Raw genomic sequence first — 25,980 nt, forward strand, 5'->3', positions numbered from 1 at the left:
ACTTTCTTTTTCTCAAATTGTTCATCTTAAGTCAGCATTCATAATTTTGATGTATTAAAAATATTTAATTCATACCTAGACATATGAAAGAAGTTTGCGGATTTTAAGGGAGACACTGTGTGTCAAACGTCAGGTTATGTTTAATATATTTATTACATATATTATGATATTATGTTTCTCATGTTATATATACATAATTACAAATAAGAAAGTAATAGGCATGGTGGGCGAGGAGAGGGTTTTGTTGGGCAAAATCCTAAGGAGGCAGGAAAAATGGATGAAGGGAATATTGGTCGGCAGTCGGATGTTGGTGACTGTGACAGAGGGGAGATTGTTAGGCAAACGAGGAAAAGGCAGGAACAGGATACGGATGTTGGACGAGACGAAGGAAGTAGTCATAGGTGAAGAGTAACTTGATGTAGAGTAGGTTGCTGGATTGCGTTTTGTTCGGATTCACAAAATATTTATTTGGTAGTTGTGTCCATCCAAAACCTACGTTAATCTTTAGATCGCTTAAGAAAACATATATGTATATACATATATAAATATATATATATATATATATAAATATATATATATAAATATAAATATATATATATATATATATATATATATATATATATATATATATATATATATGTATATATATATATATATATATAATTAATTTTGTTGTTTGAATTCACCATTTAAGTTAGCTTTTGGAGGGACACAGTATATTCAATTGTACAGCAGTGTATTTACTTGCCTCTCCAGATATATATAAATAAATATACATATATATATTTATTTATTTATTTATATGGATGATTTAGAAACACTCAGGAGAGCAATATAACATTTGGACCCAAAATAAAAAATTACACATACATTTTAGATTATTTGAGTTTTCGGCCTTCTCTGAGGCCTTCTTCAGGTCAGACGCAGTCTATTTTATTTTGTGCTCTATTGCGCCGTCCAAATATTATATATATTTTAAAGAATGTTAGAAAAATCCACCACTTTTTCAGGGCACTGAGCATAATTATTAAGTATTAATGACTAGAAATTCATCACAAAAATAAATACTAACTATCCAACTTTTATGAAATTATTTCAAGCATTCAAACTACGCAAAAACAAGAAAAAAATTCATCTCTTGAGGAAAACCTTGCTTGTTCATTGTAATTATTGAATTTTATGGCACCCTTTGCATATTCCGGGATAGTAAAAAAAGCCGCTACTCCTACGGTTTAATAACGAGTGTAGTAATGATACAGCGAATAAAGTTAATACACCGTTTGACATAATAAAACTTCTTCATGGAAACATCTTCTGGAGAAAAAAACCTTACTCCCTCGGTCGAGTTACAATGACAACATTATATTTCCGTAAAACCCAAGAAAAAACCGGTTGGAGATCAAATGAATGACACCTGAAACTGATTCAACAGAGAGTAAAATTGAAAATTATTTTTCTAGGGAGCAGGGGGCACAATGAATCCATCGTGGCTCAAGCACCACCAAGCACGTCGCTTTCAGCGTCAATTTTTACGCCAGTCCTTCCCCACCTGCTTCTACTCCAAACGCGCGCACAATGCCCACCGTTCTCCTCTAAATCTAGGGAAAAAGCGAATAAAAACAATCCCCTAGTCATTTATAACTTCCCATGCATTCTCGAACGATCCCAGGTCGCCCCTGACGATACTGTATCGCTTCGGACCAATGGCGACAGAAAACGACGTCGCAAATTCTCGATCTCAACGTCACATTAAACCGTTTCAACCTTCCGAGTTTTATTCCGTACCCACTATTTCCCACCAACCCCTCTCTCTCTTCACCCTCCCCGCATCTCTTCCTTTTACTTTCCGTAGCACTCTTCCCCCCTCCACCTTTTCCCTTTTTCAACTCTGCTCCTGGTCAGAGAGAGAGAGAAAGAGAGTGGGGATTCATAACTCACTTTTAGAATGGTCATTCAATCTCTGGTTGAGGAAAGCGTCGCTTAGCAGTGGCACATACTGCGGTTGTCATGGAGACTACATCCACGACGGTGAAAAGCCAAGATAGATTAAGGTTTTCCATCGGGTAGAAAGTGTGTTAGATCACTAGTCCGCCGCCCTGTCTGATGAAACTATATGGGACCTCGAGTTAAAGGGAAGCAATTCAGTTTCAACCCGTGAAGCGGGTTACTGTGGCTAATCTTTTTGAAAGAGTGTCACAATTCTTTCGGCTTTCGACTTTAAAAATTCTACTTTTTTTTAAATGTCATAAAAACCTCATCTATTCTCCTTGCAGGCTGTCGTGCTAGGCGAAATATATGATAAGGCACGTTTGTGAATTGGTTTAAAGATCCAAAAACTGATTGTTATTTTTCATACAATGCATTAACTGTAGCCCATTTTCAGAGTACATTTCTTAATGGACATTAGCAATACACACTAGTGCACTCTTAAGCAATTGAGAACAAATGTTTATATAAATATGGTCAAGACTAATATTGGTGAGGATAGGATAATATATAGTCGTTTTATTCTTTATATTTTTCGTGAAATAAAGGCAATTTGATATTTATAAAAATTTAAATCGCCTGATGTTCCCCTTGAATTAAGTGATTATCAAACATTTTTCATGTTTGCGATAATGTGAGTGAAACTAGTGAAGATATAGAAACGGTGGTATGCTAGAAACATTGGAGAAGAAAGTAGTCAAAGGGAGTGTCTGAGTTAATAAGTTAAATTATACCCTTTCAAAATTAATAATTCTGTAACGTGTAGGCTCATTAAAATGGATGATTAGCACAAGGATTGCATTCAATTGATTTCTTAGTTTCCAGGCACCATTCAACTTCATTGCAACATTCCCATTCAACTTCAATGAAACATTCCCATTCAACACACCATTAAACTACTCATGCAACCAGAGTACAAAGAGAGAAGGAATAGGTTACGTATATTAAAACAATTAAAGAAATCTCCAAAATTTTAATATTTAATACTTTTTCATTACCTATTTGTGAAGTGTTTTAAAAATTTGGTCTGAACAAATTGTGAGTAGCTAATTATTTTTTGAACGTAAATTTTTCATTGTAAGTACATACGTCAATAAACTCGTGGCGGTGTATGAATTTATTATTTTTTATGAAAAATATTAATGGATAATCCTAAAATCGTTAACTTTAAAAATTGGTCCAGTTTTTTTCTGTTGTTAATGTTGGCGCGGTTTTATTTTTACAGTACCTGAAAGCGTGAAGTTATAAAACCTTCTCAGATTAGAAATCAATCGCATTTTAAGCTTTATTCCAACATGAGGTTAGCGAATTATAATCGTCCATGTACTTCTTTTACATGCATTCATAATCAAATAAGGTTTCCAGAATTACCACATTGAGCAAAATGAATAGCACAATATGATGCAATCAAGACGCATAGTAATATGATAGCAATGTAAATTATATATGTCCATATATCCTGATTACCATATATATATGGTTATCAGTAATTTCTAATTATGAATCCGATATTTCGAGAGCTTTTTTTAACGGGGAGTTCAGTAAGCCGTGTAACGCCGGCGACGAGCCACATTTTCCCCTCAAAACTCCGCTCGGAAAAGCAACCACCAACATTTATTCATCACACTGCAGAACCATGACTTGAGCACGCACAGATTTCCGCTCTCTCATAACAATTTAACCAACTAGGACCATTTCTGCTTGACGCCCTTAGTAATTGATTCTGACTTGACTGGTATTCGCTCATCCCGGCTGCGAGAACCTCAAAGGAGAAATAAATAAGGGAGGAGGAGAAGAACAAACGGGAGGCAGGAAATTTACATTTGCCCGCGGAAGCAAGAAAAACGGAAGCCTTTAATAATACCTCCCCTCGATCCAAATAAAAAAGAATAAAATAAAAAGAGCAAAAGTAAAAAGGAAAGCAAGGCTTTATCCTACTTGCCTGCCTGCCGGCCTGCCTGCCCTCCCTACCCGCCTTCTGTCTTGGAAGGAGAAATATGAAAAATACATTTATTTCGTAGACTTCCGCGAAAACGCCTCAGTTCGTGGGGGGGATCCGAATTTGACGCTAACCAGACTGGGCGGATGGACACCCAAGGCATACAGAAGGAAATATGAGTGGTGGTGGATTTGGGCGTGAACAGCGGAGGTAACAAATGAAGGCGGGAGGAGTCTCGACTGAAACGTAGAGCGAGGTGAGAGCGACTGAGCTCAGCTCGAAAATAGCGGCGCAAAGTGGAGAGCGCATCAAGAATTGAAGGCAGGAGGTGGGTGGATGCTGCGGTTTGTAAAGATGGCAAAATTTATCCTCCCCCTCCCCCTTCCCCGCGGTGCGTGGGATTGAGATTGCTGATGTAAACCGAATGCGGCGAGGTTGTTTTAAATTCCGATGTTTGCTTCTCGCATGCATCTATTTTACACCATATCCCTGGGCGCGTCGTTTCATATTCCCTAGTGCCCACCGTCGAGGATACACGTCGAGGAAGACTCCCACGACCGGAAAACGCTGTGCGACCTCGAATGAATTGGGAATTACAAATGCTTTCATGATTATACGGCATAAAGATTAATTTTCGAGAGCAAGGTGTACAAACATCCCTTTTTATATTTTCTACAATTTCTTCGAGCCCAGCAAGGAACCGCAAAGGCGGTTAAGGAAGTGGAATACACCAGACATGCATGATTTATTTAACCTATTACTAAAAGGTTCGGCACTAATTAGCATAGGACATTCAATTGCGGGAATTTGATATTATGGAAAACCTTCGTTCTACAATTATAAAATAAAACACATGATATACGCACTTCCAGGTTCAAATAACAAAATTGAATCCTGCCTGACCACTTCTTGGGCAATATTTTGGCCAATTATTGTCCACCGGAGTAGTAAGATTTGAAATATTTCCACTTTTTATATTAATATAAATTTCTAGCCTTCGTAACTCGATCAATTTTGAAGCAACGATCTCAGTAAATGTTAAAGAAACCTATTTTAAAATTACTTAATCAGTTAGGTAACCACATGACGGGTACACTCACTTAAAATTCACCTAATTCAATTGGTTTCTAGCCGCAATACTGTTTCATAAAATCGTTGCACCAATGTAGTTTATCTTTTTTGCTTCCTTCTATCGTTACAGTTATTAAAGGTTACCACTATAGAAGTAATCCCTGTAAATTCTTCAACTTAGACCAAACAAATGAAACGATTTATTGATTTTCCTTAACCCTTTAATGCTTATCGAACTCTTGGAACTCAGAGTAGAGGTAGGAGAAAATAAGGCAAAACAAAAGAAAAAAATACGATCTCGCTGGAAACCATTAAAAAGGATCAGAAAGCATAACAATATTATTTGAAATCCTTGTTTGTAAGCCGCTGGAAACGGGAATATTATGTGTATAACGTAAATGATTAGAAAATTTTCTTTAGCATCTCGCCACTTTGATCAGATATTTTAGATATTTTAGAACCCTGCAAACCACGAGTAGGGTGTGTGGCAGAGACACACAAGAGGGAAGGCCAGTTGGTAAAGCAATCATACAACATCATAAACGATAGGAACAGTGCGTTTCGTGGCACGCATAGCCAGAAGAAAAGACGAGCCACATTGGCCAAGCACGCATTCAAACACGAAAACCCGCCATCTGGCGAACATATACTCATTCACATGGAAATAGATACAAGGAAAAGAGATACGAACACATATAAAGGACGAAAACTAGACATATGTAATGGATCGCGGTAGTCCAGGGGTAAAGCGTTGGACTACTGACCAGAGGACCCGGGATAGCCCTGATGTGTGAAATTCACATGCCGGGCTAAATATTCGGTGAACTCTACCATCACCTACCAAACCGAACTTCAGGTTGATTACTGTGTTTATGGTATATATATGTACAAACACACATACATGTATTATTGAGTTGCTTAATAATAAAAATTTAATCATTTTTAGCTATTTTTCCAACCTTACTTCGGAGAAAATATTATTCATTTTATGCAGTGTTGTGATAATTAATGCAGGGAAAACAAAAATATTCAAATGACCCAATGGCTGAATAAATATCTCAAATACGCATTTTAGACCTATCCGTGTCTATTGAAACATCCACTGCTTATTACCTAATGATTTTCTTTTCAATATTTAGTCTAGGTAGCATTTCGGAAAACCAATCTGCAATAAGTTCCTAAACTAACTTAAGGTAAGAAATGTATCAAAATATACGACACTATAGATCCATTTACAGATGACATTATTTTAAAAAGAAATATTTTTTTTCTTATTTTGAAGAAGTATTTATTCCAACCAAATATTTCAGTATTTCACATTAGAATCACTGGATATTTCGAAAAATAAGGCAATTTCGTATAATTTATGGACTCAAAAACGTGCAATTTTCCTGAAGTCAATAAACATATTTTGTCAGAAATTCATTGAAACCAGTGGTTCAAAGAAGTGCACCTTCTAAAAGGAGTGCTTATTTCCAAATATAATTACGTGCAAAAAGTAAGGAGTTATCTCTTTTTCATCCTAAACGCGATAACTCAATATTGAATAGGTTTTATAATGACATAATTAACTCATATCGTGTTACTATCGAACAAGCCTCTTTCAACGGAAAAACTGTAGGAAATAAGGCAATGTTTGTTTACAAATACATTGCCCATTTCGAAATAACAGCAATTTTTCCCTCAAATACGACAAAGTGGGCCAGGAGAAAAGAGAGGGATGATTATACCTTTTCCATCCTCAATCAATTAACAGGCAAAAATTGGCCATATCCCAGATAGAGAACATTTTTGAACGACGATATGTTTTTTTCGCGCGACATGAGATGTTCGGTTAAGGGCTGTTGGGGGATTGGAATGAGTGCGAGAGTAAACACTGATCTTCAAATTTCCGATCGGGTCATATTGACCACGCGTCCGAGGGAGGGTGCACATGCTCTTCCATTCAATTCGAGCGGCAGACTCCTCCCCTCGAGACGGTTGCTGGGGGTGATTGGATGAGGGCAAGAGAGGGATGGGCGTAGTGCACGAGGGAAAACTGCGTGAGAGAGCATATGCCTAGGCCAGTGTGCTTGCTTGTCGTGGAAATATGATCGGTTGGGAGGGTGGCGAGAGTGAAAGGACTCTCCGGGGCCCGTCCGCGAATAACAGGGCCGATCGCAGGACCCCACTTGGGGCGTGGGGAGAGCAGGAGAGCAGAAATGGAGGTGTGAGTGGGCCGGTCGAGGGAGGGAGGGAAGCAAGGGGTGGGGGATCAGGTGGGAGGGTATACCCACCACCACACGGGGCATGGGAGAGCAAAGTAACCGTGTTTGTGGAAGGAAATCCAATCTTTGAGTTTCTGGCGGAGCGGAGCATCAAAATAACATAGCACCCTTTTCCGGACGGGAGAGAAGGGGGTGTGAGTGTGTGTATGTAAAGGCTATGGGGAGATGGGCGTGGTGGGAGAAGAGAAAAGATTGAGAGGTTGAGAGGGTAACGCGGAGAGGGACGAGGGGTGGGAACACGCGTCCACGTGCTGTGCGAGCATGCGGTTAATGGTGTGGCTGGAGCATTAGCCTGAGACCATCGCTGTCCCCTTCCATGGAAAGTATTCTAGAACGCTGATCACCCAGGCATCGCTAGGGAAGAACGGTGGTGGAAAAAAATGAAATTTCGATAAAGTTGACCTTATTACCGCAGCAATATTCGATAGTCTGAAGACTGTCCGATAAAGTAGGAGCGAAATTGGCTGCAGCTCCGGCATATTTTTTGATAGTTACGGTTCACTAGAGTGTTTTAGTTCATAAATAGTTCACTGATAATACCGCTAGTGTGTGCTGGAATAAAACTTCGGCAGGTGTCCCCAGAGAAACACCGATTAACTTAAGTTTTGTATAGTGTGGAACTCGGAACATTTTAATAAACCATAAATTGCACCGGGGAAATGATACAAAAAAGGACAACTGGATGTTTGAGTCATAATTCTTGTCTGTCACACTTCACTGTGCTTAACGCAAGGTAAAGTCGGAAATTTCCGATCAAAAATTACCCATAAAAATTGTTCGGCAACATGTTGGCTGTTCACATGCCAACATCAGGTTTAATTACAAAATATGTTAATAACTTCGTCAAAGGTGAAACATGGTGTTAATTTCAAGGCAAAGTAATTGCACAATAACACACAACTAATTAGTAAGATGTACGTACGTTAGCAGTATAACAAAGAATAGGCTGAGAAAATTAGTCATGTTTCCCGCAAACTTCTCTTTCAAACATTCGCTATGGTCGCGAATCAAAATTGAAAATCAAAATGTCAATCGTTGAAGCAGATGCAGTTGAATATAGAACCATTAAGTTTAAAGTCACAATTCACCACTCTACTGCACAATTAAGATCATAAAACAAATATTAAAATATTTCCTAAATGAAGCACCATCGATAAGTGCGTCGTCGTAGTTGGCGGTTGTTCTTTTCCTTATTGAAAATTTCATTTTCGAGTGGATTTGAGTGACACGGAGGCCAATGATAAAAATTAAATAAAAAATGTTCATTTTGTCTCAGAATGGGATATTATCCAGAATTCAAATCCTTATAATCCTATGATTAGATTAGTAACCCAACCAATATGCGTGATTAGAAAAACGCATTGAATGCCTAAGTAGTTGCAATAAATCCGGCGGTCATTATAACTTGCGTATTCACTTCATAACCTAAGTTTCTAGTCAGCAGACATCCGTTACATAGCGGGGTCTCTCCGATCACATCAACGCAAGCAACTTGATTCATGGCTGCGGTAACAATCAACAGCAGTAGTATCTCATTAAACACATCGCTAACCTAGATATGAACTACCCGTTTGTTTATTATCCATCAAGGCTTGAGTATAAGCGAATGACTCCTAATTGTGAGCGTAGTTCTGGTCTCAGAAAACATTGCATTTGCGGTATGCTAACATTCGAATAACGCGACTCATGCCGTCAGCATTGCTTCGAGATAGTTGCTAAACCCTATAAGTACGTTGCTGCCTAAATGCTCACTTCCACACGATCTCAGTTTACGACGCCGAGTCGATTGTCGACTCAAAGTCTCAGAATTAAACGGGAAAGCAGTATGAATGTTATATGGCAATTCACCAATTATTTTACCAGTTGATACGTCAAATCAAAGCGTAAATCATTAGAGCTAACTTCCAAAATTTCATACAATACTAAACCACACCAAATGGTCACATTCCTGCATGAAGAAAAATTCTAAGTAAACATTTTGGCATTGTTTTTTGTTATGCTCAGTTTTCTATGTAATTTGTGGGTCTCAAGTTGTTTTTAAAATAATTAAGTTCAATCATAACGATTGACTAAAGTGGTGCAACTGCTTTAAACTTACACAAAAATGATTTGGAAGAAATAATACTTAGCTCTGAAAGATATCTCGCAGAGATTCCACCCTTTTACATAACGCAAGTTTAGAGACGAGCATACACTCTATGAGCCACACTTAAAGAACTAACTAAACAATGCCATCCTATAATTATAAAACGCTCACATAGGGGCGAGATGGAGACCAGATAGTTAATGACCTCTCATCGTTTATATGCATAAATACGTCAAAAATCTTTAACACAAAAAGTGCAGATATTTTTACAGTGATCCTCATACAAATAGCATGAAATTGAAATAAAGAAATGAAATTGAAATATTACAAATAAAGTAATATACATTTGGGGTAAAGTCTGAAAAGATATACACATTTATGGGACAAGCGTAGGGATTTTGAACTAATGCCTTCAAAGAAAACCCCCAGGGCAGGAAAACACCCACAAAAGAAGAGACTGCGAAAAATACTAAGATATGAATAATTAGCTAATACCTAATGGCAGTGAAAGGGTAATTCATATCACGAGAACACAAATAAAAATTATATAACATATTTAAAATAAATATCCTGAAATAAGTATCAAATTTAAAGAAAAGAAATAAATGAAATAAAAAACAAGAAACAATAATAAATGATACTAATTAGAATAATTAAAAACCCCAAGATTAAAATTGTAACATGAATAAAAATGTCTCTTATAGGCAACATGAACACTTACTGGGAATTGTAATTACTCCTATCGAACCACCTTATTTCATCCTGCTCTTTTGAAATTTATTTTAAAAAATGCTAAATAATGTTTCCGATTGATTAAGTTTTATTATTTTCGGATGTGAATACTTTCTTTTTTTGCTCTCCCAAACGGATATCATTATCGACGTATTCTAATTCTTAAACAATAAATGTGCGTTTTAGAATGTTACCTATGTAACGAGTATCAGAAAAATTCTAGATGGGCCATAACTATATCATAATTTACTATCTTTAGTGTGTTTGTATTTTATTTGTGACCCAAGAATATTCTTTTTCCGCTACAGTCGCCCGGAAAACCTCCCAAGAAGTTGGACGCCACTGTTTTATAGGTTTTTTTTAACTCAATCATTTGTATTGTATTGCAACGTATGTTCTATTCGATTTGTGGAATCGAAAATATTGCGTACTTGTATGAATGCGCAGTTTCAGGTGTTCAAATGTATATCACGGGTCTGGAGTATTTTTTTTAATTATTCAGGACCCTGAATCTTGCCACAAAATAAGAAGAATTGTTTCTCTGCCCCAAGAATGAAGATGGTGAAAAGCAATTGCTGTTCTGAAATACGAAACAAAAGTCCAAGGAGGATCTCATGAAATAATTAAAGTGGGTATGCGGACAATTATTTAAGATTCATCTGAGAAGATTAATTTATCGGATAACGCACATATCTACTGCTCAGATCATCCTGATAACCAATTAGCAATAATCATATCATGAGACTGAACTCTATCACTGAATTCATCACTAAACGCAATACCGCAGATGGGAGATGTTAAGTAAAATAGGAGCTATTTCTGTAGGACATAAGAAATACAAGATACTTGCTATTTTCTCATTAAATGTGTTTTAAATATGATTCCGCTCCTTTCTTCTAGCTTATGAACGTACCATAGAGAAAACGTCAATCATATATTTCTCCACGAAAACATTTGATTTAAAAATGTGTTTTTTTCACTTCCCAAAAATATTTTTTAAAAGAAAATTCAGCCCACACTGAATTCATCCTTAAAATTGTATAACCAGCAGTTTTACTCTTTAAATAAATGAATCCCTCGTTTCATTACATCCTAATTGCTTTAAGAGAAACAAAAGTAAACAGGTGGTGATGCCATTTCAACCATTTTAAGATTAGGTACAGTGGTCAATAAAAATTAGCAAGATTCTCTTTTTGCTCTGAAACTATTTTTCCCCTTCAATAAATTTAAAAAGAAATTAAAGTTGGTCGGAATCGACCAATATTTGATAAATTTTATTTTCCGTAATTCATTTTTAACTAAATAGTATACATTCTCATGCATGAACTTATATTTTTGTCGTACGATATAATTTTTTTGAAGAAGCTTTCCGCTAACTGCAATAGATATGTATGCGAATTACTTATTTCTTTTTATAACCGTTTACTTTATTAATACGGATGTACTTTAAATAATAATAATATAAAGAATATTAGTCCTACGGGAAATAATATAGACGCACCCTTTTATATGAAAGTCCAGCAATGTTGCAAGTTCTCGTTTTACGAGGGTCATCCGGAAAGTAGTACCCGTTCGTGCCGCATGAAGTGCTGACGACGCGAGTAGCCGCTGGACGAGGTCAGATAGCTTCAGTGGCTTGTCTGCCTTCTCTGAGCCAAGTTGCGTGACGCTAGCATTGCCTGTGTTGTTTCTGTGATTGTTTACAATGTTTAAAAAAATTGAGAACGCCGCCAGTTGTGAAGTGAGGGCAGTGATTAAATTCCTCAATGCAAGAAACGTTCGCCCATGTGATATTCATCGCCAATTAAAGGAGGTGTATGGAGACAATGTAATGGACGAGTCGTCTGTTCGGCGGTGGTGTCGCAACTTCAACATGGGGAGGGGGAACACACACGACGATGAGCGTTCGGAGAGACCGTCTGTCATTACAGACCAACTGGTGAGCTCAGTTGACGAATTCGTGAGGAACGATCGGCGCGTCACAATTGATGACATCTGTGAGCATTTTCCCAATGTTTCTCGAACAATTGTTCATGAAATTGTTAAACACCATCTGCATTATGCAAAAATTTGTGCAAGATGGGTCCCTCGCGTATCTCAATGAGCTGGCGGCGAAGGACTATGCAGCAGGAATACAGAAACTTGTCACACGTTATGACAAATGCCTTAATTTGCTTGGAGATTATGTTGAGAAGTAGTTTAAAGTATCCTCTTTCAAATAAAATTTTTTATGTTAGTTAATATTTACTTTTGTCTTTTTATTTCACGAACGGGTACTACTTTCCGGATGACCCTCGTAGTTTAAATGCTTTTACGCTAAAAAGTCATGGTTCCAATTCAACAATAAACCATAAAATAAGTCCTTGGGGACTTGTGGATCAAATCCAAATCATTATACACGCGTGCAGTTGGTGACAACAAACATTCGAGCACTTGAAATCTAAATGCATTTTAACTGTTTGAATAAATATATGAAGTGTATTTACCTCGACTGACTATGCTAATTAAAATATTCAGTCTAAAAAGGGGCCGTTGGAAGCTCAACTTATCCTTTCCATGGTGGTTACCTAAGTTCAACATCATTGAATAACAGCATATTTGACTCAGGTTAGCGTTAATGGACTTATTTTCCATGACCTCAAAATACTTACTATTTTTGAAATCCCAAAACTCTACTTCCGAGCTAAAATCCACTTAAATGAAGAGAAAAAGGTCTTCATAAATCATTATACGATTCAAATGAATCATGTTTACGATGTAAAATCACTCCCAAAAATTATGTGGAACAAATATCTATTTCGCAAATCAAAAGCAATGCCTTCTATTGAAGAATTATTACAACGGTTCCGCATAAAGTTTGCAAGGAAACATTTTTTGCTTAAATTAAGTGGATTCACTCGTTGGTGTATTAGAATTTTTGTCTAGTTATTTTTAATTCCGTTTCAATGATCGTCATCATTGAGGCGATAAATGCCCTTTAATTTCAAGGTTATTGCGAAGAATTTTTGCTGCTCAGATATCATTCAACAGTATTCAGTATTCTAATGTGAATGACAACTTGAACTGACCAAGTTTCCTGCATGGAGAAGGCTTAATCATAGAAACACAATAATTGTTTTTCAGATTTCACGGAAGAAAAATAGGTATTCATTAAAACCTGAAACGAGAACGTTTCCGAGGAAACGGAAGTGAGATGGAAAACACGAACTCGAGAATGCTGTTGATTAAAGCGTGGCTTTAAAGGGGACGTGTCAGAAGCGTTGATATGATGCGGTGAAGCTGTGCGTTTTGGCTTGTATGGTTGACAAGACCCCAAAAGTAAAAGAAAAAACAACGCCACACTAGATGCACCGTCCTCTTGATACTAATGGCGGCGAGAGATAACTAAGTCAGCGAGGTGGTCTGTGCTAATGCGAAAAGGGGAACCAGTCAACCTCCCGCCAGTCAACGCTCCCGAAGCGGAAGTTACTTAAAATACTTCGCATGCATATCTTCTCGTACTGTGATTCTGTTTTTAGGTGACGACTTTGCTAAAACCAGGTTACATAGGGACGAAAGAATTCACAACGCCATACAAGCTTCATGGCAACAACCAGCCGGAATTGAGATACACTGACTAAATCCTTTCCTATCGTCCAATCTCTAGCTTTGAGAAATACAAACTTGCCTGCTTCGGAAAAGAACATCCACTTCAAGGAGGCTGGCTTGACACACTACGCTGCATGAGTTTTAAGATATGATTTAATGCATTGCTTCTGTTTGTAAAGTCTGGTGTATGGTAACTAGTCGGCGGTCGATGCGAGACTGAGCGTTCGTACTATGACTAGTTAAGCGATAGCGCTCATGAATTTATTGATCGCAAATAAAATCTTAAGTTAGGAGAGCAAATACTCCAAACGTACCAGTGAGCGGAGCAACTACATAAGGACAACTTTTAATCATTTTACCACCACTGAACCTGATCTGTCTTTACTGAAAACATTTCGTATTCGGGATATCACTGTAGTGAAGATTTTGAAAGATTGAGAATAAATCTAAAACAATCGAATGAAAGAGTGTACGAATTCCAAAACTATAAGGATTTTTACAGTCTTGGGTAATTGATATTCAATTGATGACTAATAAAAATGCATGCATGGTAGATTAATGGATATACAGTTCATTTCTTTCTTTTCATTTTATTCTTTCATTTCATTTTATTTAAAAAAATCGTTTCATCGAAACATACAATATAGTCCCAATATATATATATATATATATATATATATATATATATATATATATATATATATATATATATATATATATATAGGTCGCGATAGTCCATGGGGTTGAGCGTTGGACTACTGACCAGAGGATCCCGGGTTCGATTCCCGGGCAAGGCACTCTGGGCACCCGCAGCTCCACCCAAGCTATGTGATTTTTCGGGTACCAGGTCTTCCTGGGAAACCATAACTTGCACAGGGAAAGGAACTGGCCCCCCTACCCGGTATAGGGCTTAGTACTGGGTGATCTCTAGCATCACCTACTAAACCGACCTTCCGGTTGATTACTGTGCTTATGGTATATATATATATATATATATATATATATATATATATATATATATATATATATATATACATATATGTGTGTGTGTAATTGCCACCATATAAGGATTAAATGTCACAAATTACCTTATCAAAGAAATACTTTCCGGCAAATTTAAATAAATCCAGAATAACAAGCCGAAATGGAAACCGAATTCAAAGGGGTCAAACTGGCCTTCGGTATAATCAAATACAAGCTGCACTATCACTACACATTCGGCAGGTTTACGATTGAATCTACATAAAACGCGCGAAAGCGACAATGACAACCTGCCCAATAATGAAAGGACTACCGTTTTTGGTGTTCCTTTTTTGATGAACTCCCGAGCATAGTGAGTTAATTCACGTTTATTTGTCCTCACACTGTCTCAAGGGAAAGTGAATTGAAAATTGATCGAGGATTTCGTTACCCGCAAAGGCTGCACGCATTTCATCTTTTTCGATCCGAGGAATCATCAGTTGTAGTGGAAAACGAAACTTCTCCCTACCTGATGGGTGTACATTTGGGTAGTCGGAGGCATCGTGAATAAATTAAGGGAATATGCGCATTAAATGATACACGAACTATATATTTTATAGCAACCTTATGCTATCGTATTAGACATGTGTGTAAATTCATAATAGAGCTGCTTCAGGTCAGAAAACAAATTAATATAGATGTTTTTTCCATCATGCAGTAAAGGATGGACTAATAAAACAAATGAAACAAAATCATAAAAAAATTGTATCAGTTGTACCGTATTGAAAATATCACATGTATATTTCAATCCGTCGTGTTCGAGCAGCGTTTTATAGTAGTTGTAAGTTTTATCTTCGGTTCAAAGAATGTTGTCAAAAATGAAATGGATCCGGAGATTAATATGCATTCCAAGAGAGGTGGAATTGATGTTGATACTTTGGTCCAAGTCCTCTGATATGTATTATCTTTTTTTCTGAATCCACTTTCTTTCGCCAATTTGCATTTGAAATATTTACAACTTTTTACTCAGTTGCGGGAACCTCTTGTCGTTTCAAGTTACCTATTGAAGACCTAACTCCACTGGTGAAGGATATTTCACGTAACGATTAAATTAAACAAGCATGCCCTTTCACTGGAATTAATCCCAAATGTTACACATTTGGTGGTTCCCACAATTACCTACAGGAATAATCAAATTATAATGATGGTTTAAGCAGCATAATCTATATAAGCTACTCGCCTAAGGAATTAAATGATACATTGTAATCCATTATAAACTTATGAACCAATATCGTTGCGAACTTATACCCAGGTATGAGTTTTGAAATTTAGATGGAAGGGTAAAGGTTAATTCAAAGCATAAGTTAATGAACTTGAAACGGTATTTAAAAAAAATTATCCGTATATACGGCTATTATTCGTTATGATATTTGGAAAAACAGTATCATAAATTAAAAAGATCAAGTATATTATACCTATTTTATTTATCCTTCTTTACGTAAACGATATTCACTCCATGGTTAATAATGAGATACGTTTATTTGCCGGCGATGCATTGGTTTACAGAGATGTCCGTCATCCTTGGTATGAAGTGACTTTAGCAGATGACCTAAATGCTATACAATGCTGTTGTGACACATGACATTTAGAATTAAACTGAAAAGAGTGCGTAGTGAAAAATTATATGAATGGGAGAAGTTCCCTCCCGAATTCTTACTGCATCAGGGACATGAGAGGGTAAAAATCATTCGCTTTCAAGGCGAATGAGTTTTACACTCCTTAAATGTTTCATTGCAATGAATTTTATCGGCTGGCTCCGTCAAAAGGTTTCTCGCGGCGTCTCCCGTAGTTTCTTCTAATTGAACCAAAATAGAAAGCGTAGAGAAGTTAGGTAGGGAAGCTATGTCACTCACGGAGCGAAGGTTAAATTAAAGATATAATCTCTTGATAAAATTGAAAGAATATTTCTTTAGAGATGATGTTGAAAATGTATTATTAGCCTTATCACACTACGGTAGGACAGACTGTGAAAATAAAATTAGATTACGAGCAGAACAGCCAGATTTTATATGTCATTTTTCCCACAAACGATAAGGGATCGGAAGAAAGTTGCTCGAGTAGCTATAAATAATAATAAACCGAGTTACGTATCATAATTATGAGAGGAGCTGGATTGGGAATCACTCGAGGAGCGAAGGGTATATTACAGGTTTAATCTCTTGGGTAGTACATATGTCTCTTAAGCGATAATTTTTATGTATTATTAGCCACATCGCACTAAAATAGGAGGATCATGCAAATAAAATTATACATATTAAGTGTAGAACAGGCAGATTTAAGATGTAATTTTTCCCACAAACGATGAGGGATCAGAATAACGGTTTCCGACCGCGCTAAGAAAGAAAAGTATTTTGTGTCAAAAGAATTCTGGTTATTTTATCACACCCAAGCAGCTGCTTCCTGGATTCCATGTATGCATGGATAATTCGTAATCGCCCTTTTAATCCCTTTACGCATTCAAGCTCGCGAGAGAGAGAGAGAGAAAGATAGTGAATGAATGGCCTCTGCTAGATTATGTTTGAGTGTGGGGTAATGTTCAAAAAATTCACTCGCTGAGACTAGCACTTCGCTGCTCACGGAGTTTCCAAAAAGGTTGCCGCCCCAGAACCATGTCCACCACCCCCAGCTCTCTCAAACAAAACCATGGGAACGTGAAAACGACGGTGAAAATACGGCTTACTTATTCCTGGAATACGCACGTCCTTTTCACACGTCCACGAGAAAAAAATAAAAATTAGAAAGAAGAAATTAAAAAGTAACAACTGTGGCATTTCATTTTTATTTTCCATTCACTCAATTCCCTTCGCTATAGCTGGAGATCGGGCTAATGGATGCGATGCAAAATTCAAACCTCAGATTTATTCGCCTGTTGTATTCTTTACGTCGGAAGGCGACAATGCTGTAGGCAGTGAAAGCTTTCAACTATTCCGTTCCCAGTCCACACCACCCCACACCCGAACACCCTGCTCCCCATCGCCCACCACAAACACGACAAACCAATACCGGGGGTTTTCCATTGCCCCCACGCGTTCTCTCCCTCCCACCTCTCGCTCAACAGATAGGAGGAGTAACTTGTTCTGAGCCAGAGAATAAAATAAAAGCGTGCAGTATAAACAAGGGAGGACATGCAAGGAACCAAGTGTAAACATGGCTCCGATAAACAAAAGACGGGCGAAGACCGAGTCGAGGAATTTTCGACGTCTTTTTGTACGCGTGTTTGGTGGCTGTGCGGGAATTACGAAAGGGGTGAGGGAGTGAGTGGGCCGGGAGATGCGGCGGCTCTCGGTGGGTGCGCGAAAGGGAAAACGCTCGCGGGAAGAAAACCTTTTGGGTATCGGAAAGAGAGTTTAGGGGGTGAAAAAATATCGAGTTATCTGTGGATGAAAAAACAATGGTGGGCTTACTTGAAAGGGTGGGTGGTAGTCCCACTGAGGGGACGTAGAAAATGACACAAAAGACGAAGGGAGAACGTTGTGGGCCCGCGAGGCGGATTACGCGACGAATGCGGAATTCTCTCAACTAGTTCCGTGTTTAATGCATCCGCAAAATACCCCGCATACCAACAGAGAGAGGGATTGAGCGCAGATTGGGTCCAGGGCGACAGAAACGAAAAATGATGTAACGAAGTGCAGTAAAAAATGGAGCTGTAGTGCGTGCTTGCAAATGTGAGTCTCCAAGGTTATTGCGCACTTTTGGAAAGGACGCAGCATATAAATCATCAAAGTGACGACTATCCAGACCGTCCGATCTTAGTTTGTACCCTTGGTGCTGTCTCTTTGACACTCTCAAAAAGTTCAATTTTTGAATTGATAGCGAGAGAGATCTTGCAGATTTTAAATGCTAACACTCGTAGCACATCGTTTTTGCATTCTGTCGGGTGAGAAATTACATGTCTTTATCAGCAGTAAACAAGTAGTATAAAAGATAGAAAGGCGAGGCAGGACTAACGATAATATTCCATAGTCACGTCATTGACTATTCCCAGTAAGTTTGAAGAGCAATTCTATACATGCACTAGTTTGACTTTATTTGAAACATGCCGCTATTATATAAGATTCTCATGAAGTTAAATCAATGATGTTTTTCTAGCCACAGGAAAGAGTGTGGCAGCTGTCGTACCAACACAAAAAATACCAAATTCCCTCCCGAAGACCTATTGCATCAGGCCTACCGAATAAGAGTAAATACTTTTCTAAGTAAATACTCAATTATATACTCAGGCGTTATCCTCACTCACAACGTCTGCTAGGTAAAACCTTTACGGGTATTGTTTGGAAGAGTTAGAACCAAATTAAGATGTATTAGAAGAGTATAGGATAAATGTGGCGAAAATATTAAAGAGATACGTTATCTTTCACTGTTTAGGTTTCATTTAGAATATGCTGCAAGTTTATGGGAACTTCAAGAAATTGAATTATTTGCCAAAATGAATCGCCTGCAGTTTAGTGGAGCTAAATTTGTAAAACATCGTTTTGACAAACTTAGTAGCGCATCTAAAATATTAGAGGAGCTAGGCTGATAATCACTCACGGAGCGAAGGTTACAATACAGATTATATCTCTCGCATAAATTGGAGGAATGTCTCTTTAGCAGTGATTTTGCAAATGTATTTTTGGCCTAAGGAGGAGTGAATAAAATCATACATATTAAGTGTAAACAAGACATATTTAAGATGTCATTTTTTCCACGAACGATTATCCTTTTTACAGGTAATCCACCGGTAAAGGTAGGATTTCTATAGACACTGCTACCAAAAAAATAGCTTGTCTCTACCAATAAAACACAATCCAACACCCAACCTTACAAAGAGCACCTCTTTATTTCTACACACTTCATTCCTACCTTCACTCCTACCGTCCAATAACCCTATTCAATCCCTGCCCTTTCCTTGTTTGCCTAGCATTCACCCTCCTATTAGAGACCACGCTGCACGCGATCCAACTTCGGGAAGATCCATATATGTACTTGAAGCATATTCTAAATGAGTGACAGATAGCATTTTAATAACCACCCCATTATTAAATTATTACCTCTATCTTACTACGGTAGGCGATGTCAGGTCAATAAATTTAGAATGATTAAATGTAGAAAAAATAGATTTAAAGTGGAATTTCAGGTAGGTATGCCAATTGTATAGCATAAAATGAAAAATGTGCATAATTTATTATACATACGTCATGATCATATTCTTATGCCGTGATCTCATTCGATAGAATTTCAAAAAGGATTTAAGAGGCGTGTCAATTCGTGTTGTCTACTTTGACAGTTGACTATCTGAATACCATATCTGTACCTGTACACGGTGAAAGTCGCTCATTCGATCCAATTAAACCGTATTATAACAAGAATACCAATTATCCTTCAGCATAAATGGCGAATGTAAAATTTTAACGGATCAAAAAAAGTAATTAAATGTGGACCCTGTTGAGCTGTTGGACGACATAAAAAACTTGACTTCCAATAAAATTTCAAGTGCGGTTGGTTATGCATGGGTATAACTGTTGAATAAGGCTCAGGATTTCTTTGCTTATACCGAAGATAGCTTTGGAAAGATAGCTTTGTGCTAAAAATAAAAACATTTTTCCCCACCCAAAACTTCTCCTGCTGGCCTAAAAAGAAGCTTATGACGACGGAAGATAAAACATTTGCAAAGAGTCTTACTATTCATGTATATTTTTTTTAACATAACAAGACCTAAATGAACAGCAGGGATACCCTTAACGGGAAATCGGACCTAGGATAAAAGGCCTACTTTCAATCCCCAAGGTCCCCGCTGTGGCGAAGTGAAGAATCATCCAAAGACAAGTGAGCATCGTGCGGCGAGGGAGGTTACCCCGTCCGAAAGATGGCAGGGTATGGAAAAAAAAGCAGAGCGGGAGCATCTCCAAAATAAAAAAAAAATCAAGGGAGTCGGAAGAAAAGAAAGGAGAAAGGAAAAAATGTGCCGACGTGTCCTTCTTCAGCGGGGGCTTAACTTAATCCAAGGCTCCGGTTTAAAAAGACCTCCTCTTCTTCACATCCCACCCCTCCCCCCCCACACCCCCTCCTAGCTTTTGCGTGCATATTGCTCGTTCCCTATATAAACCGCAGCCAGACCGCGGCCGGCAAAATGAGGGGACGTATTCCACAAGAGAAGACATGGGGCGGAGGTGAAGGAGTTGGTGGCGGGCTGCAGAGTCGAGTGAGGTGAGAGAGGGAGTGGGGCAGAATGAGAAGAAGTTGGTGGTGCCGGAAAAACCGTTTTTCAAAAGCCTTATGTCGCATCATGAAGGCTCCCTCTATTCCCCTCTGAAACATCCACCCCGGTCGCCGTCTCCCCCCCCTCCCCAACCTCCTTTTTGCGGCAACGGAAAATGTTAGTTGGGCGCAAACATTCTAGAAAATCCTCAGTTGGAGAGGCACATGCAAGAACTGGCATGAATGTATGCCCACCCACTCGAAAGGGGCAGGAGACGGGGTGGGGATCTTTAACGTGTGTGTGTGGGTGCGTGTGTGAGATAGAGAGAGAGAAACGGAAGGTTTTCAAGGGTGGGATGGTGGAGCCACCTGGTGGAGTGTCGTCACACAACCGACGGGACGAGAGAGAGAGAGAAGAGAACTGTCATGAAGTTTTGAGTGCTACGTCGAAGCGCAAAGGAGGAAAAGAGAGAGAGACCGCGCGCCCGCGCGTATATACGAAGCAAGTCCTTCAAACTGACACGAGGAAACGTAGGTTAAAAGGTCCTCTCGGAAGCAACGCATAGTATGCCTATCCACCCCGGCCACCACTCACCGTATGTCCCCCGCGTGTTTATCAGCGGCGGTAGGAAATCTCCTTAAACGTGAACATCTTCCCTCCCTCCCCACCCTCCTCCAATCAATTCCCGGGCAGGGTAAGTAAGAGCAAATCCCCCTCAGGGGAAAAAAATAATAAACTTCCATCCTACCTATTGATTTTTGCAACCCGAACGCGATTCTTTCCACGCAAACAATTATTTCTTCGCTCTATCCCTGCGACCGTTTTTTTATTCCGGAAATGCGTACCACACAACCAAGGGGATGTTTCCCGGAGACAAGTGAGAGAGAGAGAGAGAGAGATGCTATCCGCTCCAACCCGGAGGATTTTCGTTCATTTTTTAACGAGACAGCCGTGCTCCAGTGTGTCCTTCACCGCGAAAAAACAAGCAGATTACCATTTACTGAAGATAATTATAATTATCGTGATCGACGTCATCACTTCCAACCGTTTAAATTAGAGGAGAAACGAGAGAACGCCGGCCTCCCCAATGAGGGGATGATTACAGCCGGATGATACGGATGAGTGAATAGCGGCATGCCATTTTCAATCCGGATTTTTGCGAAATCTTATATAATCTCTTCAAAATCCGGAGGAAGACACGCATGGCTCCACCATAGGGCCGAATTAAACTGCCGTGACGTATCCAGAGAGAGAGAGAAAGAGAGGAGCATGGGGATAAAGGGAAGAGGATTTCTTTCGACTGGAAGCGCAAATTATGTCCTTGATATTTCCACAAATTAATATCATTCTTTTATTTTGATTTTAAGAACTGAGACATCATTAAAAAAAATATTATCTCCAAGGGGAAAATTTTGAATGGCACATAAAATAATAATATGGAGGCTGATTTTTTTAGAACATTTTGTGCTTGATAATTAATCTGCTGAAAATAAATAAATCAATTAGTTCATAAAAAGCTAGGTGATGTAACCTTTTTCGGAATAGGATCTAACACTGATCTCACAAATTTTCCGGCCAGATGCTTTCCTCATAAATGCTACGAATCAGTTCATTTAGACTCTCCCTCCCAAATATTTCTAAAACTTTAAGCAGATCCGCAGGAATGTTTTCAACCTCCACGGCGTATTTAATATCATCTCACTTAATGCCCTTTTTTATCTCACCGTCCAATATGCCTTGACCTAAGCTATTTTCATCTACATCATGTTCTCTTTCTAGGTCTAAGTACTTTACCATATAATTCTTCTACATAATCCTGCCATCTCTCTTAGATCTACTTTAATTAATTTGTTTCATTTGTTACTCGCCTCCATATACTATTTAAACCGCTGTACTTCCTTCTACCTAACCCTGTGTTTATATTCTTCTATTTACTTCTATCATCCGTCTTTCTAATGATCTCATTCGTGATCCATGGTTTCCATGTGCTTTTCCCAAGAATAGTTCCTATTGTTTCTTTTACGACTTTCGATGTCCATTTTTTGATAAATGGCCAGTTTTCCTTGGTGGTACTCAGCTCTTTTCCATCATTCTTGATTTTCTCTACAGCCGGCTAATAATCCTATCCAGTATAATTACATTCAATTTGCCAACCCGCCGTCCCTGCCTTAGCCTTTTAGAACAGACGCCACACGTTATAACAACTAAATTGTTGTCGGAGTCCGCATCCACATCCGGGAAGCGAAGCGAAATTTTCCTTTGCCATAACCGGCACCAGGAAAGGAACTGGCCCCCCTTCCCTGGTGTGTGAATTTCACACACCGTTGGGCTTAGTACTGGGTGAACTCTACCATCACATACCAAAGCGATCGGTTGATTACTGTTTTAGATATGCATATATATATATATATATATATATATATATATATATATATATATATATATATACACACACACACGAGTCTTCCTTGTATCAAAACCTTAGTAATCCTTAAAATGAGACTATTAAATATTCTTCAGAAAAATAAGTAAATCTTTGCTTTAAAAGTAGGAAAACATGAGCCATATTTTTCAATTAGCTTATCGCGAAATCGCATTTATGCTGGCGTTATTCGGAGTGCACCAATTCAAAATCAGGGCATCTGAAAGCTTCACTACCGGTCGCGCAAAAGATGCAAAGTGCACCATGCGACGATATCTACATTAGCTTCTGTTCGTTCTTACTCCTCTACTCGACGGCTGACGGCCAGCGTAATGTCAGTCCATATTTCACGCACCAAGTTTTGCATAGTATGGACAATTTGGAGGAACGGCAAGTGAATAATTCTCCATGAACGCTAGTATAGGTACTGTTCTCTGAAGGGGAGATGAAGATACTGGAGGCAAAAAGGAAACCCTCGACGAGCCGAGAGGAAGAAAGCGGGAATGAATTGGTTGGAAACAGAGACGGAGGGCCTCACACTCCAAAGCCCCCACCCCCCCGCAATCTCTTTCCTCCGCTTTTCACGAAAGCGAGTCTGTTGGGGGCGGGAGAGCCGAGGATGAGAAGATAGAGGAAGGGCAGAGGCGGGGAATGGGGAGGGAGGTTAAGAGGCGAGGGAGGTTGAGAGGGATGGAGAGAGAAGGCTTCAGGGGGAGGTGGAGAGGGTTGAGGACAGGGGAGCGTTGGTAGGGGGTGGATAGAGGGAGGAGGAGGGGAAGGAGAGGGTGAGGTGGAGAACGGCGCTCGTATAAAAACCCACGATAAATCTGAATCGAGTGAAATATTCAGGGCGATGAATGTCGTGGACTACTAGGGAGCCTGCTGGAAGGTTTGAGGGAATGTTGGAGTGGGAGTTTGAAGGATGGCAGGCGGGGATGTGGTGGCAGGTAGGGGAGGAGGTGGGCTGGGGTGTGTAAGGGAGGGAGAAAGGGAAAAGGCGCGGCGTTGGACGAGAGAGATCGGTACTTTCAACGCATGAAAGAAGAGAAACAAGAAGGGCGAAAATGGCTTGGGATGAGGATGCAAAGGAGGGGGAGGGGGCAAATGAATCTGGAAAATATTCCGTAAACAAGAGCACAGCTCTATGCAAGAAACGGTCAACCAGTGACGTGCGAAATATATTCGGGTACTTTTTAGCGAATGTTGATAACATGGAAATTAGTTCAATATTGAGTCAGATTTGTAACTACGGATAGAAAAGAGAACAATCACTCATTTGAATGTAAATGCGTAATGAAAAAGAAACTTCAAAATTTAAATACGTAAAAAAAAGATGAAATATCAATATAATTCTAATGTATAGCCCCCGAAAAAGAAATCTACGAAAGCAATGCGTGCAATAAATGTTCGTTATATATTTTAACGTTAACACTATCGGATAAATAACATTTTTCCAAATAACAAGGTAAACTTTACCGAAAGAAAAAGTCTAACTTTTTTGATTCCCCTTAAGGCCTGGGTTTCCATTCACAGTATCATCTTCAAGTATATTTTCAAGCTTTACCTCCAAATATATACATTTTGGTCAGGAGACAAATGCATTGAGGCAAAAAAAGACGTTTTTTCATTGGCTAGAAAAAGGGGTGGGTTTCAGAGGAAAATAATTTGCGCATCACAAATAATTGTAAACACATAATATATTATCCTTTTTGGCATTACATTCCCCTTGTTTTATGTGATGGTACTATGTATTGAAACCCGTCGTAAGATTAAGATAAGGTGTAAAATTAATGGGTAATACGGTGTACGAATAAAGCATTTAAGCAAAGTGGGATTGACAAAATTGTACTTTTTTCCCGTAATAGATAACTTCCAAAAAGTTAAGCCTGAAATTGTCGATTTCATAAGTAAACCTTCGTTGCATATTTTCACAATATTTAATTTTGAAGATAACTCAAAAATAAAGCAAAACAGTTTATTTCGTTTATTCGTGGAGTATTGGAAGATAACATTTTTCAATGGTACTCTGCATTAGAATTTTTATTTGCAGGTTACCAATAAGAAGTTAGGGTTGTCTAATTAATATTGACAGAAAACTAGAAAGGGAACTATGCTATACAGCCTTTGTATAACTTTACGATAACTCTCAACTCTAGGATGCAACGATATTTTTTCTGTATTTTATTTCCCCATATCATGAATGCCTTCCGCGGTTCTATTTCTTATTGACTCATATGTTTACGGTTTCTTTCATCCATAATTGTATACATTTTGCTTCTCTAAATCGCAAGAACTTAATTTATTCAAATATTTTTCATCTGTTGGCATATGTTACTTGTTTTTTTTACAACTTTTACGAATCCTTTTAACTGCTTCATACACACGTACCTGACTTAATATCTCCAGTTATAAAATATGTGCCTTGTTGGAGCATCGTTAGGATATTAATGATTTTCAAAACTTCGATTTAAAAGTGAATCGCCATGGGAAAAATACTTGTCGAATGTACTTGATTTTCCACTGAGGATATTGCTTCCATTACTCTTCTACGCATTGGCTATTATAATGGATTCACAAGTTTATTTTATACGAAATACATATATCATTTAGCGTACTGAAATATTTAAAGAGTTATTTTTGTTTACGAAATAAATTAGGATGAATTCACTCTCCTAGATTTGATAGAGTAAT

The 25,980-nt window shown here is 38.4% G+C and overlaps 1 protein-coding gene across 3 annotated transcripts in view; it reads right to left on the reverse strand.

Annotated features, from left to right (window-relative positions):
* LOC139695051 (lachesin-like) overlaps window positions 1-25,980 on the reverse strand; it is a 1,045,117-nt gene that overhangs the window by 929,078 nt on the left and 90,059 nt on the right. The window lies entirely within an intron of this gene.

This window comes from Hetaerina americana, unplaced genomic scaffold (assembly GCF_022747635.1).
Source record: "Hetaerina americana unplaced genomic scaffold, ioHetAmer1.1.p SCAF_6, whole genome shotgun sequence".
NCBI classification, from domain to species: Eukaryota; Metazoa; Arthropoda; class Insecta; order Odonata; family Calopterygidae; genus Hetaerina; species Hetaerina americana.